The sequence below is a fragment of the Cervus canadensis genome, chromosome 17, assembly GCF_019320065.1.
Source record: "Cervus canadensis isolate Bull #8, Minnesota chromosome 17, ASM1932006v1, whole genome shotgun sequence".
NCBI classification, from domain to species: Eukaryota; Metazoa; Chordata; class Mammalia; order Artiodactyla; family Cervidae; genus Cervus; species Cervus canadensis.
This window is the reverse complement of record NC_057402.1, coordinates 40886088-40893772: the sequence shown is the minus strand read 5'-3', so window position 1 is coordinate 40893772 and position 7685 is coordinate 40886088.

The window sequence follows — 7685 nt, the reverse complement described above, 5'->3', positions numbered from 1 at the left end:
AAGGTATGGTTTTTTCTTTTTCTTTTCTCCTTCATGCTTGTGAGAAAAATACACCTGTTGCAGTTAACTTTTTGATAGTGGGTTGTGTTTGTAATTTATTTCTGCAATATTCTCTCTAGGGCTTTTCCTGAGGGCAACTGTCGTTGAGTTCAGTTCAGTTCAGTCGCTCAGTTGTGTCCGAGTCTTTGCGACCCCATGAACCACAGCATGCCAGGCCTCCCTGTCCATCACAAACTCCCAGAGTCCACACAAACCTATGTCCATCGAGTCGGTGATGCCATCCAACCATCTCATCCTCTGTCGTCCCCTTCTCCTCCTGCCCCCAATCCTTCCCAGAATCAAGGTCTTTTCAAATGGGTCAACTCTTTGCATCAGGTGGCCAACTGTCATTAACAGCCCCCAAAATCTTGTGAATTGGAAGTGCCAGTAAGCACAGGTCAGGCTTTTTTGGTGACTCAGATGGTAAAGAATATGCGTGCAATGCAGGAAACCCAGGTTCAATCCCTGGGTCAGGAAGATCCCCTGGAGAAGGGAATGGCAACCCACTCCAGTATTCTTGCCTGGGAAATTCTTACCCTGGCCGGTAAGCACAGGTGGTCAAGTTGTAGTTACAGAAAATGGCCACATGGTGGCAGCAGTTTTCATTCCCAACTCTGGTTCTTGGGGCCACCAGAACCTAAGGAGTTGGCTTCCTAGGCTGTGAACTGGAGTGGAATGCGCCTGAGCAAACCCCCAAGGGCTTGTGTCTCACTACTTGTTCCCCTTAAAGCTTTACCCCTTTCCTCAGACTCATCCCAACCGGGGCCACAGCACCCTGCTGAGGTGCTAGGACGCTGCACTCTCAAGAAGGAGGTTTAAGCTGTGAACCCCAGCACCACAAGAACTGAAAGCTAGGTGGCATTTCCAAGGTACTTGAAGCCAGACAGTCATCAAAACATTCTTTAGGTGGGCTAAGGACTATGGTCCTTGTCAGAGCAAACCAGAAGAAACAAGTTTAAGAGGGGGCTCAATTAAGGGCACCCTGTCTGGTGGTTTCAACCCCACCCCAGTCCAGCCTTGGACCAAAGCCTGCTCAGGCTGTAGCCATGGATAGCAGCCGGGGTCAGGAAGTCAGCAGAAGTAAACTAGGCAAGGCTTTTCCTTTTTATTCTTTTCTTTAATTTCATGCCTCTGGTGTGCTGCAGTATCGCCGGCGTGCAATATTGTGCCTGTTGTTAGTATCCAGCCACCTGGTTAAGTTATGACATGTATGTAAAGCATATGCATTCTTTTTCGGATTCATCTGCTGTGGAAGTTATTGCAGAAGGTGGTGCAAAGTTCCCTGTGCTGAATATCGTGTCCTTGTGGACTACCTGTTACATATACAGATTTGTGGCTATAGTAGAGATATACATTTCTGTAGAAGGAAAGAAGAAAGGAAGGGGGTAATCCTTGTAGATTATCTATTACACTACACATTTCTGTGTATATGTTAGTCCTGACTTGATAATTAATTAATCCCTGGCTTTTCTTTGGTTTTATTAATTTTTTAAAATTCTTTGTATTTGAATTCTCAGGGTCTTTTTATGTTTAAATTCTGTTTTATGTTTATGTTTTATGTTTATGTTTAAATTTTTTGTTTAAATTCCTTTGTATCTCTCTTGCCTAGAAGGGACATCACATGTTATAGTCTTCCTCTGGCTGACTTCACTTGGAGTATGATCCTCCAAGATCTATCCCTGTGACTACCAGTGGCATAATTTCATGATTTCAGTGGTAGTCTTTTATGGCTGAGTATTAGATCATTTTCTGTATGTGCCACATTGCTTTTAGACTTTAATCTGAAGGTGAACATTTTGCTGGGTCTGTGTTCAGGCTGCTTTAACTCGTGCTGAAGTGAACATTGGGGTGCATGTGACTTCTTGAAAGATGGTTTTCTTGGGATATAGGCCCAGGTGTGGGAATGTCAAATGGTAGGCTTATTTTGCATTTATTGTTTGTAGTCTTGTGAGAATGGCCAATCTGGTGAGATTTGATTTCTCATTGTCATTTTGGTTGGCATTCCTCCTGTAGTAATTAGGAATGCTCAGCATCTGGTCCTGTGGCTGTCAAGTTGTTTTTTTTTTTTCCTCCTTCATGGTTGTGAGGAAAATTTACCAGTTTTAGTTGATTTTTTGAAAGTCAGTTGTGTTTGTATTTTTTTCTGCAATATTCTCCCCAGGACCTTTCCTGAAGGCAGCTGTTATTAACAGTCCCTGAGGTCTGTTGAATTGGAGGTACTCGTAAGCACAGGTGGTCAAGTTGTAGTTATAGAAAATGTCCACAAGGGGACAACACTTTTCACACCCTACTCGGATTCCTCAGGCAACCAGAGCCTAAGAAGAGTTGGCGTCCTAGGCTGTGAATTAAAGTGCAAAAAGAATTCATTTGAATCAGTTCTAATGAGATGGATGAAACTGGAGCCCATTATACAGAGTGAAGTAAGCCAGAAAGATAAAGACCAATACAGTATACTAACACATATATATGGAATTTAGAAAGATGGTAATGATAACCCTATATGCAAAACAGAAAAAGAGACACAGATGTACAGAACAGACTTTTGGACTCTGTGGGAGAAGGCGAGGGTGGGATGTTTTGAGAGAACAGCATCGAAACATGTATATTATCTAGGGTGAAACAGATCACCAGCCCAGGTTGGATGCCTGAGACAAGTGCTCGGGCCTGGTGCACTGGGAAGACCCAGAGGGATCGGGTGGAGAGAGAGGTGGGAGGGGGGTTCAGGATGGGGAATACATGTAAATCCATGGCTGATTCATGTCAATGTATGACAGAAACCACTACAATATTGTAAAGTAATTAGCCTCCAATTAATAAAAATAAATGGAAAAAAAAATAAAGTGTAATGTGACTGAGCACACACCCAGGGGTTTAGTCTCAATACTTCTTCCCCCTAAAGCTTCACCCCTTTCCTTCAGACTAATCCCATCCTGGACCACAGCACCCTGATGAATTGCCTAGGAGGCTGCATTCTCAGGAAGGAGGTTTGAGCTGGGGAACCCAGTACCAGGAGACATGGAAGCTAGTAGACTTTTCCAAGGTCTTCGAGGCCAAAGTGTCAGGACACCATTGATTGTGTACCCTACGGACTGTGGTCCCTGCCAGATCAAACCAGAAAGTATAGATTTAAGAGGGTAACCAGCCTGGTCGATTCAACCCCATCACAGTCCAGCCATGAAAACAGCCTGCTGAGGCTCCAGGAATGGGATGGAAGCCCAAGTCAGGTGATTATTTCATATATGAAAATAGAGTTTTTTGTATGTCCTATATGAACACATGGGTACAGATTTAATGAATGAAAATACAGTTTTCTATATTTCATATATGAAAGCATATGTGCATATTTCCTATTTTGTGAATGAAAAGATAAGTACAAATTTCAAGAACATAGAATTTTCTATATTTCTTATACAAAAGTATGTGTGAATTTTAACATATAGAAAAGGTGCATATTTCATTGATGAAAAATAGAATTTTCATTGTTTCATATATGAAAAGATGGGTGCATATTTTATGAATAAAATATAGTTTTCTACATTTCATATATGAAAACATGGGTGCATATTTCATGGGTGAAAATGGAATTTTCCATATTACATATATGAAAAGATGGTTGCTTATTTCAAAGATGAAAATAGAATTTTCTATATCTCATATATAAACAGAGAAGGCAATGGCAACCCACTCCAGTACTCTTGCCTGGAAAATCCCATGGACAGAGGAGCCTGGTGGGCTGCCGTCTATGGGGTCGCACAGAGTCAGACACGACTGACGCGACTTAGCAGTAGCAGCAGCAGCATATATAAACATGGGTGCATATTTCAAGATGAAAATAGAACTTTCTACAGGTAATATATGAAAACATGAGTGTATATTTTATGAATGAAAATGGAACTTAATATTTCATATATGAAAACATGGGTACATATTTCATATATGAAAAAATTTTGATATTTCATATATGAAGCTAGGGGTACATATTTCATATGAAAATAGAATTTTTTATACTTCATATATGACACTATGGTTGCCTGTTTCATATATGAACATAGAATTTTCCATATTTCTCATATGAAAATATGGGTGCATATGTCATACATAGAAGTAAAATTTTCTGTATTTCATAGATGAAAATATAGATGTATATTTCATAGAGGAAAATAGAATCTGTATTTCACAGATGAAAATATAGGTGCATATTTCATATATGAATAGAGAATTTTCTATATCTCATAGGTGAATATATAGGTGCATATTTCATGTGAGAGTTTTCTATATTTCATAAATGAAAAGATAGGTGCAAATTTCATATATGAAATAGAATTTTCTATATATCATAGTTGTTGAATATTTCATATATGAAAATAGAATTTTCTGTATTTCATGTAGAATAACATAAGCCCAGTTGTGGTAATGTCAGATCCTAGGCTTAGTGCCTTGATAGCTTTTATTCGGGCATGCCAACATTGTCCTTTATTGTGGCTGTTGCCAATGTACGTTCCCACCGACAGTGTAGGAGGTTTCCCCTTACTCCAAACTCACTCCTGCATTTATTGTAGACTTGAGGATAGCCATTCTGACAGGTGGGATTTGACTTCTCCTTGTCATTTTGACTGGCATTCCTCCTGTAATGATTAGGGCTGCTGAGCATCCTGTCCTAGGCGGAGGTATGGGGGTTTTGGGGGTTTTTTCCCTTTAAGGGTGTGAGGAAAACAGACCTGTGGCCGTTGGGGTCATTTGTGTTTGGAATTCATCTTGCAATACCCGCCACAGAACATTTCCTGAGGGCAGCTGTCACGGGTAGCCGCCCAGCCCTTGTGAATTAGAGGTGCCAACCAGTGCTAGCGGTCAGATGTAGTTACAGGAAGTGTCCACAAGGCGGCAGCGCTTTTTGATGCCCATCTTCGGTTCTTTGGGCAAGCAGCAGTTTCAGGAAAGTCGGCTTCTGGGCTGTGAAATAGAATGGAATGTGCCTGAGCAACAACCCAAGGGCTTGTGTCTCACTACTTTTTCCTCTTAAAACATCACACACACACACCCTTCTTGTAGCATCACTTTTTTCACCTTAGCCCTTCTTGATAGCTGTTTTTTGTACATTCAGAGTCTATCCATATACTGGCTGTAGCCAATGTATATTACCACCAACAGCTTAGGGGTATTCTTTTTCTTCCATGCTCTGTATTTGTTGTTTGTTGACTTTTGATGATGGCCATTGTGAGTGGTGAGATTTGATGTCCGTTGTCATTTTGATTGGCATTCCTGCAGCCATTAGGGACGCTGAGCATCTTGTCCAGTGGTGGAGGTTTGATTTAGTTTTATTTTTTAGTTTTTTTCCTTAAAGGGTGTGAGGACAATTTACCTTTGGAAATTGGCTTCCTGGAGTTGGCTGGTTTTGGAATATATTTCTCCAATACCCGCCCCAGGGCATTTCCTGAGGGCAGCTGTCATTAGCAGAACCACAGCCCTTGTGAATTGAGGTGCCTGTGTGCACTGGTGATCAAGTTGTAGTTACAGAAAATGTCCACAGGATGGCAGCACTTTTTCTTGCCCACCTTTGGTTCTTGGGGCAACTAGATCCTTAGGGAAAGTTGGCTTTCTGGTCTGTGAATTAGAGTGGAATGTGTCTGAGCAAACACCCAAGGGCTTGAGTCTCACTTCTTTCTCCCCTAAAGCAGCTCACAAACACCCCGTCCAAACTAATCCCTTCTGGGTCCACAGCACACTGCTGAGGGTGCCTATGTGCCTGGGAGGCTGCACTCTCAGGAAGGAGGCTTGAGCTGGGACCCCCAGAACCAGGAAAAGCGGACGCTCCGTGATTATTGCGCCCAACTCTGAGAGGCCTTGATCCCACTCAGCAGTCTGGTCCTCACAGCAGACAGTAGAATTTTAAAAAGGGTTCAACTGATGGCAATGTGCCAGGCTGTGTCAACCCCACCCCAGTTCAACTGTGGGACCTAAGCCTGCTCATCTTCCAGGGTTGGGATAGCATCTCAAGTCAGGAAGGTCAGAGATAATAGTCACTGCTTTTCTTTCCTTTCCTTTAACATCTTGCTGATGCATGAGTACAGTCAGTTCAAATGTTGTGTTTGTTGTCAGAGCACAGCTGACAGATTTGGGTATTATGTATCTATGGGATATTTCTATTGTCTTTTGTAACTTTTTTTTTTTGCCATGGAAGGTCAGAGGTCCTTGTGAATTATCTATCTCATCAGGTCCTTGTGAATTATCTATCTTAGATATAGTTTCCTGTATACAAAGAAGGAAGTTAAGAGATAATTTTTGTGGATTATCTCTTAGAGATACAGATTTCTGTGTGCATCTGGAAGGAAGGAATGAAGGAAGGAAGAGGATAATCCTTGTGGATTATCTATTACAGATACAGATTTCTTATCTATGTAGGTACCTACCTCCTAATTCATTCCAGGCCCTTCACTTTTTTTTTTTTTTCTGGAACCCTTTATTTGATTTTGAATTCTCAGAGTCCTTCTTGGGTTGTAAATTTGTTGCCTTGTATGTATATTTTTATTTTTCCAAGAAGGTATCTCATATGCCATAAACTTCCTCTGCCTGACTGATTTCCCTTAATGCATGATCCTTCAAGGTCTATCCTTGTGGTTTCCAGTATCATAATTCCCTAATTTCAGTGGCGATTTTTTAGGAGCGAGAAATAGTCTATTGGATATATGTACAACATCTTGATGCCATGGAGGACTCTGATCCCAGCCAGAGAGCAGTAGATTGTAGACCTTTAAAAAGGGTTCAACGAAGGGCATTGTGCCAGGCTGTGTCCACCCCTCCCCAGTCCAGCAGTAGGACCCAAGTTTGCTCAGCATCCAGGGATAGGATATCATCCCAAGTCAGGGAGGTCATTTATAACAGAGGAGGTCCTGCTTTCCTTTCCTTTCCTTTCACATCTTGCCATACTACATTGCAGCATAGCTGAGTTATGGTATTGTGATTGCTGTCAGCATACAGCTGCTTGATTCAGGTATTTTGTATCTATGGTGTTTCTCTATTGTGTTTTTGGACTTTGTGCAATAACAAGTCAAGCAGAATGTTTAGCATCAGGTCCTTGTGGATACCCCCTATTTCCTGCAGCAAAACATGGGTGCAGGTTCTCCTGCATGAAATATGAAATTTTCCATATTGCCTTTTCCCTGCACCTTCATCAGCAGTTATTGTTTGTCGAGTTTCTGACAATGGCCATTCTGCCTTCTATGAGGTGACACCTTCCTGGGGTTTCGATCTGCATTTCTAATATTTAGTGATGATGACCTCTTTTCATGTGATTTCTTTTCTTTTTTTTTTTTTTCTCATGTGATTTCTTTTCAAGGGTAAGTTCAACTCACCTCTCCAGATTGGCTCCCTTGAACTCAGCCCTGTTTTAAATTTTTTCTGATGACCACCACTAGGACGTTTGTGGAAATCAGCTGGGTTTTACTTCCAGACCCTCTGACCTTGAGAATACTCAATGCCCAACAGCACAGCCTTTCAAGTTGTTACAGAAAATGGCCTTGAGGCAGCGATTTATTCAGCCCCACACAACTTTTTCCTCTGTAATTTCCATGTTATTTTATTTTGAATAGAGATGATTTCTGAATTTATATGTGTTTCAGGTATATAGGAACTCGATTCATTAATGTATA